Source organism: Pseudophryne corroboree, chromosome 2 (assembly GCF_028390025.1).
Source record: "Pseudophryne corroboree isolate aPseCor3 chromosome 2, aPseCor3.hap2, whole genome shotgun sequence".
In the NCBI taxonomy this organism is placed as follows: domain Eukaryota; kingdom Metazoa; phylum Chordata; class Amphibia; order Anura; family Myobatrachidae; genus Pseudophryne; species Pseudophryne corroboree.
The window spans coordinates 119,665,551-119,689,888 of record NC_086445.1 but is presented as its reverse complement, the minus strand read 5'-3'; the positions used below and the strand labels follow the sequence as shown (position 1 = coordinate 119,689,888).

The 24,338-nt window shown below is 47.8% G+C and overlaps 1 long non-coding RNA gene across 1 annotated transcript in view; it reads right to left on the bottom strand.

Moving 5' to 3' along the window:
• Window positions 1–24,338, bottom strand: part of LOC135002414 (uncharacterized) — a 116,194-nt gene that overhangs the window by 46,782 nt on the left and 45,074 nt on the right. Inside the window, exon 2 of the long non-coding RNA XR_010203613.1 lies at window positions 18,860–18,982. This is a non-coding gene — a long non-coding RNA (uncharacterized LOC135002414). The remainder of the gene's footprint in view (window positions 1–18,859; window positions 18,983–24,338) is intronic.

Here is a 24,338-nt window from a genome sequence, read left to right as displayed (position 1 = left end):
CCTCTCCCTATGACTCTATAAATATCACTTCAGCAAGTAGTAGAGTAGTATACAGTATAGTAGTACTCCTCCTAATAATGCTCCCCAAAATACTGTGTCTCTCTCTTCTCTAAACGGAGAGGACGCCAGCCACGTCCTCTCCCTATGACTCTATAAATATTACTTCAGCAAGTAGTAGAGTAGTATACAGTATAGTAGTACTCCTCCTAATAATGCTCCCCAAAATACTGTGTCTCTCTCTTCTCTAAACGGAGAGGACGCCAGCCACGTCCTCTCCCTATGACTCTATAAATATCACTTCAGCAAGTAGTAGAGTAGTATACAGTATAGTAGTACTCCTCCTAATAATGCTCCCCAAAATACTGTGTCTGAGTAGTATACAGTATAGTAGTACTCCTCCTAATAATGCTCCCCAAAATACTGTGTCTCTCTCTTCTCTAAACGGAGAGGACGCCAGCCACGTCCTCTCCCTATGACTCTATAAATATCACTTCAGCAAGTAGTAGAGTAGTATACAGTATAGTAGTACTCCTCCTAATAATGCTCCCCAAAATACTGTGTCTGAGTAGTATACAGTATAGTAGTACTCCTCCTAATAATGCTCCCCAAAATACTGTGTCTCTCTCTTCTCTAAACGGAGAGGACGCCAGCCACGTCCTCTCCCTATGACTCTATAAATATCACTTCAGCAAGTAGTATAGTAGTATACAGTATAGTAGTACTCCTCCTAATAATGCTCCCCAAAATAGTATACTGTGTCTCTCTCTTCTCTAAACGGAGAGGACGCCAGCCACGTCCTCTCCCTATGACTCTATAAATATCACTTCAGCAAGTAGTATAGTAGTATACAGTATAGTAGTACTCCTCCTAATAATGCTCCCCAAAATACTGTGTCTCTCTCTTCTCTAAACGGAGAGGACGCCAGCAACGTCCTCTCCCTATGACTCTCAATGCACGTGTGAAAATGGCGGCGACGCGCGGCTCCTTATATAGAATCCGAGTCTCGCGAGAATCCGACAGCGGGATGATGACGTTCGGGCGTGCTCGGGTTAACCGAGCAAGGCGGGAGGATCCGAGCCTGCTCGGACCCGTGGAAAAAAGCTGAAGTTCGGGCGGGTTCGGATTCAGAGGAACCGAACCCGCTCATCCCTATATAACAGTAGATATGACAGTACACAGTAAGAACTGGATGTATATCACAGGGTAATTGTACTAATAAAACCCTGACTAAATGCACTCTTTCTTAACTATCACTGTCTAAAAAGGCAGGTAGAATACTTAAGTGTCATGTAAAGGCACAGCGCTGACAACCAGGTGGCTTTACATAGGAGGATTTGCCCAAGCAGTCCCAGGAACAGTGAGCTGAGGGATAATGGCGCCGCAGACACTGACTGGGAGTGAGGAAAAGACAGATATGCAGCTCCAGGGCGGGAACATTTGTGGGAAATGGCGCCCTGGGGCTTCAGGTCTAAGCCTTATCCCCCTTGCTGGCAAAACCACCGGGTACTGTGGGCGATATACTGTAAGAAGTGGTTTAGAGAGAAAACCCGACCTGCGCCCATGCCCTGGTGATCTAGTGGGATCGCCTGTACTGCCACAGTGTCCACCGCCAGCGCGCATGGCTTGCCTCCCACTGAACACGCCGGATCGCGATAAAGACCGGGCCCCGCGAGCGGGACCCACTTACCACCTCCTGAAGCGCGGCCACGCGATCCTGGAGAGCCCCAGCCGTGTGTGTCTAACATGAAGAAAACCGGAGCCTCCGCTGTAGGTACCCGGCAACCAGGGCTCGGGAGTGTACAGCACCGCTGGGGAGAGCTGGAGCTGCAGCAGTGAATGTCACAAAACATTTACCACCGCTGCTGCCCTTGAAGTCTTCACTTTTTACCTCATAAAAAGCTTTTCTCAGGGCTGCTTGGGGCAGCCCCTCTGTTAAGTGCCTGCTTACTGCAGCACCAACTGACAAACTGAGCTCCTGTGCTGGGAGGCGGGGTGATATAGGAGGTGGTGCTGTGCATTCTGGGAACAGTCAAAGCTTTGAGTCTGTTGGTGCCTCGGATCAAGATCCTACTCTACACCCCATTGTCCAGACTTGTGGAGCCCAGTGTACTCCGCAGCAGAAAGATATATTCAACACATACTTCATTCAACACATAAATGAAACATGTCAAGCACCAGACATTATAATGTATTTATATAATAGAGTATAACATCATATATATGTATTATTGGAATGAAACAAGATAAACATGTCATGCTTGGTGTCAAAATTATCAGGGGAATTAGTGTGTTGGTTTGATAGCTGTGGTTAGGTTGTAGCACATTACAGCGATTAGTTATGATTAAATGTATGAAATCTAAAGTCACTCTTATTAGAACAAAGAACATTCCTGAGAAAGAATGTGGGCAGAAACCAGCAGCTAACCCCTATGACGTCATCTTCAAGGCTGGACGTTGCTTGCATATGAACTGACCAATGACACATCATGAATGAGATATCTCCCTCCCCTGGACCAATAACAGAAGACTCAGTACCAGACATGTACTTCTCCCCCAATACACAGTATATAGGCATTTCCACTCTCACAAGAAGTTCTGTTTTGCTGTTTACTGCTGTTTTTCTGTTGCTGTTTGTTTGCTGAGAGGGAGAGATGGAGCGGAGTGTGCATTGAGGGCCAGGGTAAAGTATGCTGGCTGTGGCTGTAATTGATCTTTATGTTACTACAACGGCTTCCTGTGTAATTGTAACTCTGTAACCATATATATACTGTACATGTGTTATATTGTATGCATACCCTTTTAATATCAAATATATACATCTCTGAGTGTTGGACCTCAGCTTACAATGTGTGCGAGTACTTGTTTTCTCTTAAGGGATGTAGTGTTTGCGACGTACAGTGCACTTTTATCGTATATGGTAATAAGATGTGCCTTGCGTCCGCAGCATATATTAACGCTGGTATTTTAAATATTTATTAGAAATAATCTGAACTTCTCATACTGGATGTATATCACAGGATACTAAATATCCCTGTAGTTATGCACTTGTTCTTAACTAACACTGTCTAAATGACATGTAGAATACTTAAGTGTCCTGTAAATGCACAGCGCTGATGAGGCAGGCGGCTTTACAGAGGAGACAGTGCCCAGCAGTCCCAGTATCAGCGCAGTTCTGTGTAATGGCACCCAAACACTGACAGGGAGTGAGGGAGAGAGATGCAGCTCCAACGCGGGAACATCTGCTGTAGATGGCTCCTGGGGCTGGGGGAGGGGCTACAGGTCAGAGCCTTCTGCTGGACTTCACCACCGGGTACTGTGGGGACTATACTAAATGGATTTTAGTAAATCTGACCTGTGCCCCTTACCTTGGTGGATATAGTGGGGTCCCTTCACGGCCACAGTGTCCACGCCAGCGGCACGGTCCATCTCCGGAGACCGCACCAGATCGCGATTTCGGCGGGTCCCGCCTGGGGGAGCCTCTTACCTCCTCCCAATGATGCGGCCATGCGATCCAGGAGAGCAGCGGCGGTATGTGTGCCTGAAGGGACCGGAGCGCCTCCGCTGTAAGTACCTGGCAACCACGGCGCAGGAGTATACAGCGCCACTGGGGGAGGTGATGGAGTTGCAGCACGATATGTCAGTGTGACATATAGCATCTAGTGCCTGTGCTGCGACCCTTGAAGTCTTCTTTCTTTTCAGAAAAGCTCTTTTCAGGGTTGCTTAGAGCAGCCCATCCTGTTAGCTGCCTGCACTGCAGGCACCAACTTACAAACTGAGCTCCAGTGCCTGGAGGCAGGGTTATAGAGGAAGCGATGCAAGGGATCCTGGGAACAGTCAAAGCTTTAGCCTGTTGGTGCCTCAGATCAAGAACCAACTCTACACCCCGGTGTTATTCCCTGTGGAATACCAGTGTACCCCGCTGCAGAAATACGGTTTGTATTTGATTTCCCAAACAATTGTTCCTCCTTCCTGCATATACCATTCAGGATTCGTATATCAATTAAACCAGCTACATAAATAAATACAGGTTCCAAACCCATACAATCTATACCACTGTACATATGGAATAAGAAATCCCCCGTGATTAACATCTTTCCCTGAGGACTTCACGCTACCAGCATTTACCTGCTGTGCACTGTCCAACCTCAAAAGGTTTTGTCATTCACACATCTGCTAGGAGAGGGCAATTAGCATGCCATTTCCTAGTCACAGAGGCTACGGGATGCTTATTCAGATATATATACAGTAGTAAGTGCATTTTTCCCTTTACAATACATGTGAGCGTATCTTAAATATAAATACATTTAAAAACTCACACAAGTTTGGGAGAATATACAAACTCCACACAGAGTCATGGTGGGAATCAAACCCACAACCTCAATGCTGTGAATAAATGGAGTCATCTATAATTTTATGACACATAAATTACCTTTAATAGGAGAGAACTCCACCCCTCTGTAATACACTTTCAGATTATCGACACAACGACACATGTTCTCTTCTATAACATGAGAGCAATACCAAGCACATGCTACATTAACCAACAGCAACAACATGCTTTGTTTCAAGAAAATCACCATAAAACTTGTAGAAGAAACACATAAGGCGGTATTCAAATGATATATCACACCTTATTTCCTTTCTAAAGTGATCCCTGTTATCGCGCCCGTAGTGATCAGAATTAGCTGCGTAATGGGTTGGGTGCCCTCGCTACTGCGGGGGTAGCAAGCTGAAATGATTATACCACGCCTGTCAGCAGATACAGAACGGGTGTGGAAGAGGGTGAAATGAATTGAATACCGTCCAGAACATGTAACCATGCAGTTAGCCAAATAGACTGCCAGGGCATACCAAAACTGTGCCAATACCTGGAGTTAATAAACATGAACCAATTTTATGATTGTGTAATTTCCCTATAAAGAAATATTACTACAGTATTTAATTCTTATATGACACTTGCCTTCACTCCTTATATGTCGAATTAATGTGTGCAACCTGCACCCTTTTATGCTTAATTAATACATAATTTATGTCACATGCCCTCCCCTTTCATATTTAATTATGTTGTGTCACCTGCCCCAACTTAAATATATATTTAAGTTGTACCCCCGGTCTCCTCTCATATATTTATTGACCTTGAGTCCCCTGTCCACCCTTATATATTTATCTGGGATGCGGTTATGTGGTCAGGAGACTGCCAGTCACAACACCTCCCCCTACATCCCACCCACTGAAAATCCCGACGGACGGCATGCCGACCAACATTGACTATTCCCACTCCCCGCCCCCTCGCCAGCGTTCCGATGCCTGGATGCCGGCTGCGGTATGCTGACCACCGGTCACGCATACCCAACCCATTTATCTTGTACTTCCAGTTCTCCATTACATATTTAACTTCTGCCTTTATCCCGCCTTAGATAATATTGTTCTGCTACCTGCACACACCCCCAATTTATATTTAAGTTGTGCCTCCTGTCCCCCCTTTAATTGTGCTCTCTGGGGCTAATTCAGACCTGATTGCTAGCTAGCTGTTTTTTTGCAGTCCTGCGTTCGCATAGTCGCCGCCCACCGGGGGGGTGTATTTTAGCTGTGCAAGTGTGCGATCGGCTGTGCGAATGGATTCTTTGTAAAACCCAACGCACAGCAACAATCCGCTTTGTACCCGTGCAATGCGCCTGCGCATTGTGGTGCATACTTATGAGCAGTTCTGACCTGATCGCAGCACTGCAAAAAATGCTAGCGAGCGATCAGGTCTGAATGACCCCCCTCTGTCCTCTTACACAATATATGTATTGCCCATCACCTACCTTGCTTTTTTACTGTACTCTTGCTTTTATGATGTGCTGCTCCACAGCAGACCAGGTAAACAGTGATGTGCTGCCAGTGCCACATCGGATGATAGGGCAGAGCTTTGGGTAGGGTTGGGGTAGAGCCTCGGATTGGTCTGTGGGCGGGGGCCTCGGGCAGATTCAGCAGGGACAGACAGGTTTGGACTTCGGCCAGCTGGTTCGGAGTGAAGGTAACTGGGCTGCCGGGAGGTAAGTGAGCTGCTGGTGATGACAGGATTTTTTTTCCTGTCAGCACTGGCTGCACTGGCAAGGAACCTGTGGGCCTGTTTTCAATGGGGGGCCTGGAGCTGCAGCTCCATCCGCCCCATTGTTAATCCGGCCCTGGATGTAACTAATTATAAATTCAGATTTAAAGCCCCAACACTCAACATTCTTGACTCTCACAAGCTATTCTATCTGGGAAAGGTGTGGCATGAACACTTTGGCTCCTAGCTGAAGCAAGAGTGGCATTTGTACGGGGTCATATTGTTCCAGTTTATTTCAACACAAAATTTAGGGTGTGCTGCTCATTTCCTATAGATGCATGGTAAGTGCATACCAGCCAGTGGGTGGATACATCGCAAATGTAGAAATATTTCCATGAGTGGAGACTTCACACTTCCCAGCAGCAACAAGAAAAGACCGCTCTTTTAAACTAGGCTAGGAAACAGATACTTTGTATAAGCATTAAGAGTTCCTATACTTAAATCATAAGTAAATAAAACAAATCCAGGTTATCTTCACAAGCAAAAATCCACTTTGTCCTCTACGTGTTTGTTTGACTTAACCAAAAAAGCGCCATTGTTTACTGTAAAAAAAAAAAATGTAACTCAAATGATCTGATTATACAGTATATAGTAATATATGATTTGCTCATAGCAAGTTTGGCTATAATGTATTTTTTTAAGGATAGAAATACTACCTCTTACAAAGCCATAGAGGCATTCTGATCCCGGGGCTTTATCAGATATTTTGTTAAGCACAGCAGCTGTGGTGCAGATCCTCGGAACACCAATATTTCCTTGAAGGGGTCACCCGCAATCAGATGCCATTTTAATTTTCCAGGATGACTACAAACGGTTCCTATTTTTAAAAGGGACTGTAACGTCAAAAATGCCTCTAGCAAAGGGTATGTGTGAGACATAGGGGCTAATTCAGACTTGATCGCTAGGCTGCATTTTCATACAGTGGGCGATCAGATCTAAACTGCGCATGCGTATGCACCGCTATGCGCAGGCACGTCGCACAGGTCGCCGCTCAGCAATGGGTTTGTGCAAAGGATCCATTCGTGCGGGCGTTCACAAGGAGATTGACAGGGAGAAGGCGTTTGTGGGTGGCAACTGACCGTTTTCTGGGAGTGTTTGCAGGGGGCGGATGTCTGATGTCAATTCCGGTCCTGAACAGGCTAAAGCAATCGCAGTGGCTGAGTAAGTCCTGGGCTGTGCAGACACTGCACAAAATCTGTTTGTACAGTTCTGCTACACGTGTTCACACACTTGCACAGCTAAAATACACTCCCCCTGTAGGCGGTGACTATCTGTTCGCAGCAGTGCAAAAATCGCTGCCCAGCAATCTGGTCTGAATTAGGCCCATAGTTTTAGTTTACCCCACTATGCTGACTGTTGGTACATTTTGGAGCCTGTTTTATATCATATTTTTGCTGCTTTATGACCTACAGTAGCTAGATCAATGACATCATACAGTACATAACCCCACCTCCAGCATGCAGCTTATCCCAGTGTCAGACTGGGGCCAGAAGGGCCCACTGGGAGAAAGCAGTGGTAGGGATCATTGCTTAGGGGTGTGACCAGCCACCACAGAGGATTGCCTAACCTTTAGAGCAGTGATTTTCAACCTTTTTTCACTCGCGGCACACCGAACAATATTTTAAAATTGCCAAGGCACACCATCAGTTCCCCACAGAAAAAAACCTAAAAAACACACATTGGCCCTCACAGTAATAAAAAATCCACACATACATTGGCCTACACAGAAAAAACAATCACATTGCTCCCCACATAAATCATGTTGCTCCTTACATAAATCCTATTGCTCTCCACATAAATCAATCACATTGCTCCCCACATAAATCAATCACATTTCTCCCCACATAAATGCTATTGCTCCCCACATGAATTATTCACATTGTTCCCCCCATAAATACATAAATCCTATTGCTCCCCACGGGAGAAATAACATAACATATATTAGCCCTTACCGGTCAGCTGTCCTCCTCCCTGTCCCTCAGTGGCGGAGGTTGTTCATAGTGGAGTTCTGAGAATACTGAGCAGCGGGTAGTCGGGCAGGTGTGGGTGGACAAGGAAAGCTGTGGATGTAGGCTGGAACTGGAAGATGTGTATGCAGGCGGGTGGGCTGGCTGGGTGGTGAGACGCGGCGGCCGTGACCTATGATATCACACCACCACGTCATCAAGGCACAGGTCACAGCCGGAGCATGAATGACCCTCTAAGACATGCATGTCCAAACTGCGGCCCTCCAGCTGTTGTGAAACTACATATCCCAGCATGCCCTGACACAGTTTTGCTGTCAGAGAATGCTAAAGCTGTGTCAGGGCATGCTGGGATGTGTAGTTTCTCAACAACTGGAGGGCCGCAGTTTGGACATGCCTGCTCTAAGAAGAGCTCAGGCCAACGGTTCACTCTGAAGGTGCAGGAAGCTGCTCTGGCTCTGCGGCACGCCTTGCAACTGGTCGCGGCACACTAGCGTGCCACAGCACACTGGTTGAAAAAGCCTGCTCTAATTATTACCTCTCACCTATGTAACACTCTAAACACATAGCTGCTGCTTCTTACAATTATAACACCGTTTTACACTCAAACGTCTCACTAGTGTGATGACTTGGGGCAATTGGCTTGTGCTGACTTGGGGAGCTCCGATACTCTGGACATGAACCTTATTGTTATGGACCCACCAGATGAGGTCATCTGGTCGTGGTTGTTGGCCCCATATTTTTGGGCAAAATTATGCTAAGCACCTTAAATTTACTCTGTGTTATATTGCAGGTTTATTAACACTATTTTGATTAGCAGTGTTTAGTACTTAGAGTGTACACCTCTATTTTCTCAAATTTTTGTGTGGAACTACAAGTCTCAGCATGGTAGCACCTCTCATTATATTTAGAATTAGGGTGTGCAGTTCAAGGACCCTGCCCCCCCCCCCCCCCCCCCCATATTGCCTAAAACTTACCAGCTACAACCATGTTATGTTCTTGTTTCTTTTTATTTGTGGTATGACCATATTATTTATTAAGAGTTTCTTATATAGCGCAGTAAATTCCGTTGCACTTTACAATTGGAAACAACAGTGATAAAACAAAACTGGGTAATAACAGACATAGAGGTAGGAAGGACCTGCTCGCAAGGTTACAATCTATAGGGAAATAGGTATTGATACATAAGGATAGTTGTTATCTATTTCATAATGGTCCAATAGGTTGCAAAAGTTCTTAGTGGGCTGTATGATACAGTCACAAAGCAATGTTGGCCTGGGGATAAAAGGATATGAAAGTGAAGAAAAAGAAAAATAAGAATTTACTCACCGGTAATTCTATTTCTCGTAGTCCGTAGTGGATGCTGGGAACTCCGTAAGGACCATGGGGAATAGACGGGCTCCGCAGGAGACTGGGCACTTAGGTACTATCTGGTGTGCACTGGCTCCTCCCTCTATGCCCCTCCTCCAGACCTCAGTTAGGGAAACTGTGCCCGGAAGAGCTGACACAACAAGGAAAGGATTTAGAATCCAGGGTAAGACTCATACCAGCCACACCAATCACACTGTACAACTTGTGATAACCATACCCAGTTAACAGTATGAACAACAACTGAGCCTCCTTTTACGGATGGCTCATAACAATAACCCTTTAGTGAAGCAATAACTATATATATGTATTGCAGAGAGTCCGCACTTGGGACGGGCGCCCAGCATCCACTACGGACTACGAGAAATAGAATTACCAGTGAGTAAATTCTTATTTTCTCTGACGTCCTAGTGGATGCTGGGAACTCCGTAAGGACCATGGGGATTATACCAAAGCTCCCAAACGGGCGGGAGAGTGCGGATGACTCTGCAGCACCGAATGAGCAAACTCAAGGTCCTCCTCAGCCAGGGTATCAAACTTGTAGAATTTAGCAAATGTGTTTGAACCCGACCAAGTAGCAGCTCGGCAAAGCTGTAAAGCCGAGACCCCTCGGGCAGCCGCCCAAGAAGCGCCCACCTTCCTTGTGGAATGGGCTTTCACTGATTTAGGATGCGTCAGTCCAGCCGCAGAATGTGCCAGCTGAATCGTGCAACAGATCCAGCGAGCAATAGTTTGCTTTGAAGCAGGAGCACCCAGCTTGTTGGGTGCATGCAGGATAAATAGCGAGTCAGTTTTCCTGACTCCAGCCGTCCTGGAAACATACATTTTCAAAGCCTGGACTACGTCCAGCAACTTGGAATCCTCCAAGTCCCGAGTAGCCGCAGGCACCACAATAGGTTGGTTCAAATGAAATGCTGATACCACCTTTGGGAGAAATTGGGGACGAGTCCTCAATTCTGCCCTGTCCACATGGAAGATCAGATATGGGCTTTTACATGACAAAGCCGCCAATTCTGACACACGCCTAGCTGAAGCTAAGGCCAACAGCATGACCACCTTCCACGTGAGATACTTTAGCTCCACGGTCCTAAGTGGCTCAAACCAGTGTGATTTCAGGAAATCCAACACAACGTTAAGATCCCAAGGTGCCACTGGAGGCACAAAAGGGGGCTGAATATGCAGCACTCCCTTTACAAACGTCTGAACTTCAGGCAGTGAAGCCAGTTCTTTTTTAAAGAAAATAGATAGGGCCGAAATCTGGACCTTTATGGACCCCAATTTTAGGCCCATAGTCACCCCTGACTGTAGGAAGTGCAGAAATCGACCCAGCTGGAATTCCTCTGTTGGGGCCTTCCTGGCCTCACACCAAGCGACATATTTCCGCCATATGCGGTGATAATGCTTTGCTGTCACATCCTTCCTAGCTTTTATCAGCATAGGAATCACTTCATCTGGAATGCCCTTTTCCGTTAGGATCCGGCGTTCAACCGCCATGCCGTCAAACGCAGCCGCGGTAAGTCTTGGAACAGACAGGGCCCCTGCTGTAACAGGTCCTGTCTGAGAGGCAGAGGCCATGGGTCCTCTGAGATCATTTCTTGTAGTTATGGGTACCAAGTTCTTCTTGGCCAATCCGGAACGATGAGTATAGTTCTTACTCCTCTCTTTCTTACTATCCTCAGTACCTTGGGTATGAGAGGAGGAGGAGGGAACACATAAACCGACTGGTACACCCACGGTGTCACTAGTGCGTCCACAGCTATCGCCTGAGGGTCTCTTGACCTGGCGCAATATTTTTTTTAGCTTTTTGTTGAGGCGGGACGCCATCATGTCCACCCGTGGCAGTTCCCAGCGATTTGCAATCTGTGTGAAGACTTCTTGATGAAGTCCCCACTCTCCCGGGTGGAGGTCGTGCCTGCTGAGGAAGTCTGCTTCCCAGTTGTCCACTCCCGGAATGAACACTGCTGACAGTGCTAGCACGTGATTCTCCGCCCATCGAAGAATCCTTGTGGCTTCTGCCATTGCCATCCTGCTTCTCGTGCCGCCCTGGCGGTTTACATGGGCGACCGCCGTGATGTTGTCTGATTGAATCAGTACTGGGTGGTTTTGAAGCAGGGGCTCTGCTTGACTCAGGGCGTTGTAAATGGCCCTTAGTTCCAGTATATTTATGTGTAGTGAAGTCTCCAGACTTGACCACTGTCCTTGGAAGTTTCTTCCCTGAGTGACTGCCCCCCATCCTCGGAGGCTTGCATCCGTGGTCACCAGGACCCAGTCCTGTATGCCGAACCTGCGGCCCTCGAGAAGATGAGCACTCTGCAGCCACCACAGCAGAGACACCCTGGCCCTTGGGGACAGGGTGATCAACCGATGCATCTGAAGATGCGATCCGGACCATTTGTCCAACAGATCCCACTGAAAGATCCTTGCATGGAACCTGCCGAAGGGAATTGCTTCGTAAGAAGCCACAATCTTTCCCAGGACTCGCGTGCAGTGATGCACCGACACCTGTTTTGGTTTCAGGAGATCCCTGACCAGAGATGACAATTCCTGGGCCTTCTCCACCGGGAGAAACACCTTCTTCTGTTCTGTGTCCAGAAACATGCCCAGGAAAAGCAGACGCGTCGCAGGAATCAGCTGCGACTTTGGGATATTCAGAATCCAGCCGTGCTGTTGCAACACTTCCTGAAAGAGTGCTACGCTGACCAACAACTGCTCTCTGGACCTCGCCTTTATGAGGAGATCGTCCAAGTACGGGATAATTATAACTCCCTTCTTCCGAAGGAGTATCATCATTTCGGCCATTACCTTGGTAAATATTCTCGGTGCCGTGGAGAGACCAAACGGCAACGTCTGGAATTGGTAATGACAGTTCTGTACCACAAACCTGAGGTATTCCTGGTGAGGTGGGTAAATGGGGACATGCAAGTAAGCATCCTTGATGACCAGCGACACCATAAAATCCCCCTCTTCCAGGCTTGCAATAACTGCCCTGAGCGATTCCATTTTGAACTTGAACTTCTTTATATAAGTGTTCAAGGATTTTAAATTCAGAATGGGTCTCACCGAACCGTCCGGTTTCGGTACCACAAACATTGTGGAATAGTTACCCCTGCCCTGTTGAAGGAGGGGGACCTTGATTATCACCTGCTGGAGGTACAGCTTGTGAATTGCCGCCAGTACTACCTCCCTTTCCCTGGGAGCAGCTGGCAAGGCTGATTTGAGGTAACGGTGAGGGGGAGTCGCCTCGAACTCCAGCTTGTATCCCTGAGATACAATTTGTACAACCCAGAGATCCACTTGTGAGCGAACCCACTGGTTGCTGAAGTTTCGGAGACGCGCCCCCACCGCACCTGGCTCCGCCTGTGGAGCCCCAACGTCATGCGGTGGACTTAGTGGAAGCAGGGGAGGATTTTTGTTCCTGGGAACTGGCTGCCTGGTGCAGCTTCTTTCCTCTACCCTTGCCTCTGGCCAGAAAGGATGCTCCTCTGACCCGCTTGCCTTTCTGAGGCTGAAAGGACTGCACTTGATAATACGGTGCTTTCTTAGGCTGTGAGGGAACCTGAGGTAAAAAAGTCGACTTCCCAGCAGTTGCTGTGGATACGAGGTCCGAGAGACCGTCCCCAAACAATTCTTCACCCTTATAAGGCAAAACCTCCATGTGTTTTTTAGAATCAGCATCACCTGTCCACTGCCGAGTCCATAATACTCTCCTGGCAGAAATGGACATTGCATTAATTCTAGATGCCAGCAGGCAAATGTCCCTCTGGGCATCCCGCATATATAAGACGACGTCTTTTATATGTTCGATGGTTAGCAAAACAGGTTCCCTGTCGAGGGAATCAATGTCGTCTGACAGGGTATCAGTCCATGCTGCTGCAGCACTACACATCCAGGCTGAAGCAATAGCAGGTCTCAGTAGAGTACCAGAGTGTGTATACACAGACTTCAGGATAGCTTCCTGCTTTCTATCCGCAGGCTCCTTTAGGGCGGCCGTATCCTGAGACGGCAGTGCCACCCTTTTAGATAAGCGTGTCAGCGCCTTGTCCACCCTAGGGGATGTTTCCCAACGTAACCTATCTGTTGGCGGGAAAGGGTACGCCATCAGTAACCTCTTAGAAATCACTAATTTCTTATCAGGGGAACTCCACGCTTCTTCACACAAATCATTTAATTCATCAGATGGGGGAAAAGTCACTGGCTGCTTTTTCTCCCCAAACATAATACCCCTCTTGGTGGTAACCGGGTTAATATCAGAAATGTGCAATACATCTTTCATTGCAGTAATCATGCATCGGATGGCTTTTGTAGACTGTACATTTGTCTCATCCTCATCTACACTGGAGTCAGACTCCGTGTCGACATCTGTGTCTACCATCTGAGCTAGCGGGCGTTTATGAGCCCCTGACGGCTTCTGAGTCGCCTGGGCAGGCGCGGGCTGAGACCCCGGCTGTCCCAAGGCTGCTGCGTCATCGAACCTTTTATGTAAGGAGTTGACACTGTCGGTTAAGACCTTCCACATATCCATCCAATCAGGTGTCGGCCCCGTCGGGGGCGACACCACACTTATCTGCTCCGCCTCCACGTAACCCTCCTCATCAAACATGTCGACACAGCCGTACCGACACACCGCACACACACAGGGAATGCTCAGACTGAGGACAGGACCCCACAAAGTCCTTTGGGGAGACAGAGAGAGAGTATGCCAGCACACACCACAGCGCTATATAACACAGGGATTTACACTATAAAAAGTGATTTACCCAATAGCTGCTTAAATATCTTATTTGCGCCTAAATTTATGTGCCCCCCCTCTCTTTTTTACCCTTCTTGTATCAGGATACTGCAGGGGAGAGCCTGGGGAGCTGCTTCCAGCGGAGCTGTGAAGGGAAAATGGCGCTGGTGTGCTGAGGAAGAAGGCCCCGCCCCCTCAGCGGCGGGCTTCTGTCCCGCGTTTTATCTAACTTAATGGCGGGTTTTTTTTACACATATACAGTTTATGTGTATTTTAAGTGCCAAAAGGTATTATAATTGCTGCCCAGGGCACCCCCCCCCCCCCCCCAGCGCCCTGCACCCTACAGTGACCGGAGTGTGTGGTGTGCTGTGGGAGCAATGGCGCACAGCTGCGGTGCTGTGCGCTACCTTAATGAAGACAGGAGTCTTCTGCCGCCGATTTCATCGCTTCTCTTCTGTCTTCTGGCTCTGCAAGGGGGACGGCGGCGCGGCTCCGGGAACGGACGATCAAGGTCAGGCCCTGTGTTCGAACCCTCTGGAGCTAATGGTGTCCAGTAGCCTAAGAAGCACAAGCTAGCTGCAAGCAGGTAGGTTTGCTTCTCTCCCCTCAGTCCCACGTAGCAGTGAGTCTGTTGCCAGCAGATCTCACTGAAAATAAAAAAACCTAACAAATACTTTCTTTTCTAGCAAGCTCAGGAGAGCCCACTAGGAGCACCCAGCTCTGGCCGGGCACAGATTCTAACTGAGGTCTGGAGGAGGGGCATAGCGGGAGGAGCCAGTGCACACCAGATAGTACCTAATCTTTCTTTTAGAGTGCCCAGTCTCCTGCGGAGCCCGTCTATTCCCCATGGTCCTTACGGAGTTCCCAGCATCCACTAGGACGTCAGAGAAATATGTGAGGATATGTGTGGACTGTACATTGGAGATGTAAGTGGATAGGAAAGTTTATGAAGGTTATGTGGGTGGGTCCAGAATTTGATAAGCTTGCCTGAAGAGGTGGGTTTTCAGGGAATGTTAAGGTTTGGAGACTGGAGGTGAGTCTTACTGTGCAAGGGAGGGCATTCCACAGAGTGGGTATAGCCGAAAGAAAGTCCTGCAAGTGTGAATGGGAGCGAATACTGAGTGTAAATGAGAGACGTAGATCTTGTGAAGAGCGAAGAGGACGGGTTGAAAGATATTTTGAGATAAGCGAAGAGATTATGTTGGTGTTGTTTGGTTAATGGACTTGTGTGTAAGTAAAAGTATTTTATATTGAATAAGGTAAAATACAGGTTACCAATGGAGGGACTGCCAAAGTGTATCCGCAGACAATGACGCAAGGAAGTTTAGCCCCGCAGCTTCATTCAGAATGTATTATAGCGATGAGAGTCTCTTTTTGGTAAGACCATTGCAATAATAAATGCAGGAGATAATGAGAGCATAGAGAAGAGTTTTTCAAGTGTCTTGTGTAAGATATGTTCATATTTTGGATATGTTTTTTAGATGCATGTAAGAGGATTTAAGAGACAGATTGAATGTGGGGAGCAAAGGACAGTTCAGAGGCAAGGATGACACCTAAGCTTATGGAATAGGATCGATTGTTGATTTGTCAACAGTGATAGAGATATCAGATTGGCAACTACTATTGGTCAGTGGAAATATAACTGAGGTGGCGAGATGACATCCAAGATGTGACACGGCCCAATACGGAGGGTGACAAATCTGGGGAGGATAGGTAGATATGAGTATCATCCAGGTACAGATGATACTGAAATCCAAAAGAGATTATTAGTTTGCCAAAAGTTGTGGGAAAGGTTGATAAAAGTGGAGCCTGAGACTTGCAGTACTCCAACTGATAGAGGTAGTGAAGAGGAACTGTGTTCAGAGAAGCAGACAGTGAAAGAGCAATTAAATATGTAGGACGAGAACAAAAAAGGGCTGTGTCCTGAATACCTAGGGATAGCAGTGTTTGTATGAGAAGAGTGGTCAACCGTGTCAAAAGCAGCAGAGAGATCTAGAAAAATAAAGAGTGAGTAATGGCCTTTAGACTACGCAGTGACCAGATCATTCACTACTTTAGTCAGTACTGTCTCTGTGGAGTGTGGGGATGAAAGCTTGACTGAAGTGGGTCCATGGCCAGATTAAGGGAGGGGCGACAGGGGCGCCCGTCCCGGGGTCCCCACACATTAGGGGCCCCCACACACAGCTGTTTGCAGTTTCTCCTCCAGGTGCTCAGGGAGCAGCTTCCACTGTGGCTGTGGGTGTCAGGTGCCGGTCGCTCGCTGCTGTGTGTGCACTGCAGTCTCTTCCTCCTCAGATGCTCCACTGCCCGCTCCCTCATCGCGGCACCCTGCAACAGAAGGCTGCCTGCTCCCTCATCGCGGCACCCTGCAACAGAAGGCTGCCTGCTCCCTCATCGCGGCACCCTGCAACAGAAGGCTGCCTGCTCCCTCATCGCGGTACCCTGCAACAGAAGGGAGGGTGTGTGTGTGTGTGTGTGTGTGTGTGTGTGTGTGTGTATGTGTGCGTTTCAAGGGGGGAGGGTTAGGGGGGTGTTTTCAGCTATTTTAGTGGTGGGGGCCCCCACAATCTTGTTGCCCCTGGGCTCCCACCAGCCATAATCCGGCCCTGAGTGGGTCCAATAAATTGTGTGAATTAAGAAAGTGTGTAAGGTGAGTTTAGGCAAGTCTCTCAAGTAGCTTGGAGGGGCATGGGGCCTAAGAGATGGGACGGTAGTTTGAGAGAGAGCTTGGGTCAGAATTATTTTTTTTTTGTCATAATGGGAGTAATCACTGCATGCTTAAACAGTTAAGGAAAGATACCAGTAGAGAGAGATCACAGATGTAAGTTAAGATTGGAAGGAGCACAGGCGTTTTACTTATTTATGAGGGTATAGGATCAAGATGAGATGTAGTGGAGGGGTGGTCTTCAGTATGCCGACTGACGGGATCCCGGCGCACAGTATACCGGCGCCGGAATCCCGACAGCCGGCATACCGACACTTATTCTCCCTCATGGGGGTCCACGACCCCCCTGGAGGGAGAATAAAATAGCGTGCCTGCAGCGTGGCGAGCGCAGAGAGCCCGCAAGGGGCTCATTTGCACTCGCCACACTGTCGGTAAGCCGGCGGTCGGGCTCCCGGCGCCGGTATGCTGGTCGCCGGGAGCCCGACCGCCGGCATACCATACTGAACCCGTAGTGGAGTAAGAGGATGAGAAGAGTGTTGATACTTCATCTTCATTTGTGGGATCAATTGAAGAGAAAGTGCCAGAGAGTTTACTGTAGTTAGGGAATTGAGCAAGTCACTGGCTGAGGAAGAGCATACCATTTATTTTAGGATCTTATCAATTTTTTCCTTAAAGTAGGAAGCAAGATCTTGTGCACTGATAATGGATGGTGGGTTGGGTGAAAGAAGGTTGAGAAGTTATTTAAATGTATTAAAAAGTCGCTTGGGGTTAGAGCAGTGATTTTCAACCTTTTTAAACCCGTGGCACACTGAAAAAGATTTTAAAATTGGCAAGGCACACCATCATTTTTTTTTTTTTTTTAAATCAAATATAATATATAATTACAAATCTCAACATATATTGGCCCACACTGTAATAAAACTAATGCTTTCACCCTCACTGTAATAAAGCACATTGGCCCCCACAGTAATAAAACACATTGGTCCCTACATTAATAAAGAACTTTGGCCACCAGAAGTAATAAAGCACATCAGTCCCTGCAGTAATAAAACATATTGGCCCCCACAGTAATGCCACACACAGTAAACCTACAAACTGTCCCCCCATATTATTCCACAGTCTCCCCCCCCCCAGCAATACCACACACAGCCTGCCATCCCCCCCCCCCAGTAATTCCACACACTCTGTAGCCTGCCCCCCCCACGTAATACCACACACAGCTTGCCTCTCCCCCCCCCCAGTAATACCACACACAGCCCCCACTCCCAGTAATAGCACACATAGCCTGCCTCCCTCTCTTCCCTACTCCCCCCCCCCCCCCCACAGTAATTCCACACACAAATAAAAACATCATTAATTTAATTTACCTGCTGCTGTACATAAAAAAGAGTTCTCCCTCTCAGTCTGTGGCAAGAGCAGTGAATAACGCTGAGGAGGGACGGAGACTCCGGCAGCAGCAGGCGGGTGGCAGGGCTACGTGACGTGCGTGACCTATGAGTCACGCACGTCACCGTAGGTCTGTCTGCGGAAGAGGACTGCGCTGCCCGAGGCAGCAAGTGATGGCAGCGGCAGCCACCTCTGACAGGCGGCGGACATTTCCGGTGGGTGATGTCAGCAGCGGGCAGCGGCACACGTGGCAACCGCTCGCGGCACACTAGTGTGCCGCGGCACAGCGGTTGAAAAACGCTGGGTTAGAGGCTTGAGTAGAGATGATGGCTTGGAAATATGGGGCAGATGTATTAACCTGGAGAAGGCATAAGGAAGTGATAAACCAGTGATGAATGCAAGGTGATACACTCACTAGCCAATCAGCTCCTAACTGTTAATTTACATATTGGAGCTGATTGGCTGGTGCGTGTATCACCTTGCATTTATCTCTGGTTTATCACTTCCTTTTGCCTTCTCCAGGTTAATACATCTGGCCCTATGTTTGGTGGGCTATTTCTAGAGACTGTTTGTAATCAGCTGATGAACATCATCAAAACCTCAGATAAGAGCCATTTTCTCATTGTTTGTCAAGATTGATAGATATTGCTTACCTCACTAGATTGTCATGATTGATATTGCTTACTGTGCAGGTGCTACGGGAAAGATAAAAACATTGAATGAGTGATATTCAGTGATTGTGGTGTCCCCAAGACCTTGGTGTCGTAGCGCCGACCCTGGAAATAAATACACACAAATCAAAAATCTACAATCATGATCATCAAATTCTGAACTAGTACTTATTTTGTGAAAAATGTACATCTCACAGCAAACATATTTAAAGATATACTGTATAACGTAACCCAAAATAAAATGCTTATCAAAGAAGCACGCTTTTCTTGCATATATGTGACCTTACGGTACTTCAGTTGCAAGTTAAAGCCAATGGACTACACCTTTAATTGCAAAGGCACAAGTGTAACTCATAATATGCTCATCAGTTGTACCCAATTCTGGGTCAAAACTAAAAACAGACGTCCTTACCTAATATTTTCAGATGATCAGATACATTCTGAAGGGTATTGGCAGATGAAAAGTCTGAAAAATCAGCCCTTTTAAGTCCTCCCTGGTTCCTACTGCCGTGTAAACTGACTTTCAACAATATTTTTGAAAACCCCATTTAAAAAATAAAATAAAGTTACTTTATTATTGGGATAGTGTGACCCTAAAGATGAAAATACGACTGCCTGGCTATTACTGACTTTTGGTTACTTTCCAAGAAGGTTTGGTATTCTGTTTAGCTCAGGATAAGACGGCAGCTCCCACTCAGATTTTTACATTTTTAGGTCTCATGATTGATTGTAAAAGAATGGAATGTAGATTTCCAGAAGACAGAGTACATATTTAAAACGTTTATTAAAGAAAGCCGCAATGGTTAAGGATTACAGAGTCTGGGATTCCTAGTTTTATCAAACTTCACTGGTAAAGATTTTGGCAGTATGATTTCCTTACAAATGACCAAGGTTTAACCAAAGATATAGCAGGTGCAATGTACTGTAGCTTATTTTGAAGACTCTTGGTCTAGTGCAGGCATTCCCAACCACGGTCCTCAAGGCACACCAACAGTGCAGATTTTAGTGGTATCCAGGCTGCAGCACAGATGGTTAAATCAAAATAACTAAGCTACTAATTAAGTCACCTGTGCTGAAGCCTGGATATCACAAAAACCTGCACTGTTAATGTGCCTTGAGGACCGTGGTTGGGAATGCCTGGTCTAGAGCATGTGCATAGCTCCCAACGTTGTGAGGATACAACGGCGCTGCACAGCCGCGGCCACCCAAAAATGTGTGGCCTATATGAAAGGGGGCGTGACTTTGCGGGAGTGCCACGCCGGCGAGCCACGCCCCCATTTTCCATCACTATGGGGCATGGCCAGCACTCTATGAGCTGCTGGCATGCCCTCTTTCCCTCCATCTCTAGTGAATAGATGCTGTGCACATGCTCACAGCATCTATTCACCGCAGCTCTGCCCCCCCCCCCACCCACAGTGGGACACTGTGGCACGTGGGTAGGACAGTCCCAAAAAAACTGTACCGTCCCGCTAAAATCGGGACAGTTGGGAGATATGCTTATGTCAAACATGCATCCCGTGGGTCGCATTAACCCCAAACGCATATTTTTTACGGTCCCAAAATACTAATTGAAAAAAGGGTGGAATTCCCTGTGTGTGCACAGCCACTAGGACAAGCACCTAGTGCTTTGTACCAAAGCCCAATACACTCCCATCCCCCAAAATAGCTCTGGCAGGAGAGGAGAGAGATTCCATGTACCGCAAGATCTGGATTGATCACGTGACTGGGAGCCAGGAAGTCCCACCCGCCAGCAATAGCCACTCCAGTACCCACGACCGCGGTAGGGGACACTGGCAGCCAATCACTAATTACCAGCCCACAGCCACATCTGGGGCAGGAGAAGAAATATAGCAACGGGGGCGAGAGCTACAACCTACATCCAGCAGCTCCAGCTCTGCTTGCAACCCACAGCCTCTTAGGAACAGGTAAGTGAGCTACAGATAAGTGAGTTACACTGGCGGGACGCCACCTAATATGTCATTATGCTTGCAGCACCATATTTTAATACCCCCTCCTTTCCTGTGGTAAGTGCAGTACAAAAGCACCACCCTCTTTTTCTCTGTGCGCGTGCCTTCTCAATCCGTAATCAGGAGCATTGCACCAGTAACATCGCACTTGCTGCCAGGGAAAGATGCTGCACACCACTGCACACCAGGGACGCATGGTGAGGTAAATGGCTGAGGAGGAACTGGCTAGGACCAGAGCCAAATCTACCTCTCTCTGCACATGTTATATCTCCCCCACCTGCAGTGCACATGGTTTTGCCCATTACAGAAAGATTTTGCTTTTGCGATCAACCTTGAATTAGGCCCTTAGTGCATTATTTTGTGTACAGATGCAGCATTTGCATACATGTCTTCTTCAGGCGGACAAAGAAGATGATGATCTGTGGGAGTTGATCTGGAACTCATTTCCCATGTTGCTGGAGTGGCTTTTGCTAGTGCTCGGGCTGCATGCTCCTGAAGGAGAGCGGACACTGGGGCCCTGAAGGTGTGCATACAGATGAGAACGGAGCAGCTGCTGGACTAGGTGGATGTGACAGAGGGGAAGTGACATGCTTACACTGGTGGGAGGGATCAGAGCACATACCAGCTGTCAAACTTTGTGATGACATCGTTTTTGTAATACTTAATATATATTTCTCATACGTCCTAGAGGATGCTGGGGACCCCAAAAGGACCATGGGGGTTTAAATGGGTGTGAACTGGCTCCTCCCTCTATGCCCCTCCTCCAGACCTGTTAGATTCTGTGCCCAGAGAGACTGGACACACAACAGGGGAGCTCTCCTGAGTTTCTCTGGAAAAGACTTTGTTTAGGTTTATTATTTTTAGGGAGACCTGCTGGCAACAGGCTCCCTGCATCATGGGACTGAGGGGAGAGAAGCAGACCTACTTCTGTGAGTTAAAGGCTCTGCTTCTTAGGCTACTGGACACCATTAGCTCCAGAGGGTCTGATCACTTGGTATAGCCTAGCTGCTCGTTCCCGGAGCCGCGCCGTCGTCCCCCTCACAGAACCAGAAGAAAGAAGCCGGGTGAGTAACCGAAGTACAGAAGACTTCACTAAAGACGTCAGAAGACTTCAGTCTCAGAGGTACCGCGCATCGCGCCATTGCTCCCACACACAAGCGGCACTACAATGGTGCAGGGCGCAGGGGGGGCGCCCTGGGCAGCAATAATATCTCAAGTTAAGCCTGGCAAAAGTAATATACAGTGCATAGGCACTGTATATAGACCCCTGCCAGTATATAAAAAATAGCGGGACATAAGCGCGCCATTACGGGGGCGGGGCTTGGTCCTCCCAGCTCATGTCAGCGCCATTTTCTCTCCACAGTGAGCTGCAGAGATGCTGGTCCTGGCCTCCTACACTTCTGTGACAAGTAACAGGGTGCTAAACGGGGGGGGGAATAGCAAATTTGTTGTTGATTGTTATTTATAAAAAGCGCTGCCAGGTCTGGGGCATTGTATATACTTTCAGACCGGGATAGGCGCTGGGTGTGAGCTGGCAAACTCCCTCTGTGTTTCTCTGATAGGCCTTATTGTGGGTCTGTCCCCTATAGCCCAGTGTGATAGTGGTGTCGGTACGAGTGTGTCGACATGTCTGAGGCTGAAGGTTCTTCCCAGGAGGAGGCTGGAGTGGGACAGAACAGTGTGGGGGAGTGAATCTGTCGGCACCGCCGACTGCTGATTGGGTAAATATGTTGAGTGCCTTGAATGCAAATGTGGCTTTATTAAATAAGAGATTAAATAAATCTGAGGCTCAGAACCAAACATGGAGACAATCCATGGAAGATGCTTTATCCCAAACGCAGGCTCCTTCAGGGTCACAGAAACGTCCGTTTACCCAAATAGCAGACACAGATACTGACACGGATTCGGATTCCAGTGTCGACTATGGTGATGCCAGGTTGAATCCTAAACTGGCTAAGAGCATTCAGTACATGATTGTGGCAATAAAAGAAGTGTTACATATCATGGAAGACCCTGCTGTTCCTGAGACAAGGGTCTGTATGTTTAAAGGAAAGATACCTGTGGTAACGTTTCCTCCCTCTCATGAACTGAATACTCTTTTTGAAAAGGCTTGGGAAATTCCTGACAAAAAGTTGCTGATTCCCAAGAGAATTATTATGGCATACCTGTTCCCCTCTGAGGATAGAAAAAAGTGGGAGTCCACCCCCAATGTGGACAAGGCTCTAGCGCGGGTGTCCAAGAAGGTGGCGCTTCCGTCCCCTGACACGGCGGCCCTAAAGGATCCGGCGGATCGTAAGCAGGAAACTACTTTGAAATCTATTTATGTCACTACGGGTACGCTGCTCAGACCTGCCGTGGCATCGGCATGGGTGAGTAGTGCAACTGAAAAGTGGGCATATAACTTATCATCTGATTTGGACACCCTGGATAGGGATAGCGTTCTTTTGACACTGGGTCATATCAGGGACGTTGCAGTCTATCTAAGGGAGGCTGCGAGAGATATTGGCCTCTTGGGATCAAGGGCCAATGCCATGGCAATCTCGGCTAGGAGAGCATTATGGACTCATCAATGGAATGGTGATGCTGACTCTAAGAGGGCTATGGAGGCTCTGCCGTATAAAGGTGGTGTTTTGTTTGGTGAGGGCCTCGCGGACCTGGTATCTATAGCTACCGCGGCTAAGTCATCTTTTCTACCATATGTCCCTGCACAACAAAAGAAGACGCCTCTTTATCAGATGCAGTCCTTTCGGTCTCATAAATTCAAAAAAGGACGAGGGTCCTCCTTCCTTGCTGCTAGAGGTAGGGGAAAAAAGTCGCCGGCTGGGGCAAGCTCCCAAGAGCAGAAGTCCTCCCCGGCCACTGCCAAATCCACCGCATGACGCTGGGGCTCCGCACCGGTGGGGGCACGTCTTCAACTCTTCAGTCAGGTCTGGGCTCGTTCAGCCCTGGATCCTTGGGTGCTGGAAATAGTGATCCAAGGGTACAAACTGGAGTTTCAAGACGTGCCCTCTCACCGATTTTTCAAATCGGCCTTACCAGCTTCTCTTTCGGAAAGGGAAGTAGTATGCGCTGCAATACAAAAGCTGTGTCTGCAGCAAGTTATTGTCACGGTCCCCCCGTCACAACGGGGAGACGGCTTTTATTCAAGCCTGTTCGTGGTCCCGAAGCCAGATGGCTCGGTCAGACCGATTCTGAACCTAAAATCCCTCAATTTCTTTCTAAAAAAATTCAAATTCAAAATGGAATCTCTCCGAGCAGTGATTTCCAGTCTGGAAGGGGGGGATTTTATGGCGTTGGTCGACATAAAAGATGCCTACTTACATGTCCCGATATATCCTAAACATCAAGCTTACCTGAGGTTTGCTGTTCAGGATTGTCATCACCAATTTCAGACGTTGCCGTTGGGTCTTTCCATGGCTCCGAGGATTTTCACCAAAGTAATGGCGGAAATGATGGTGCTCCTGCGCAAGCAGGGTGTCACAATTATCCCATAC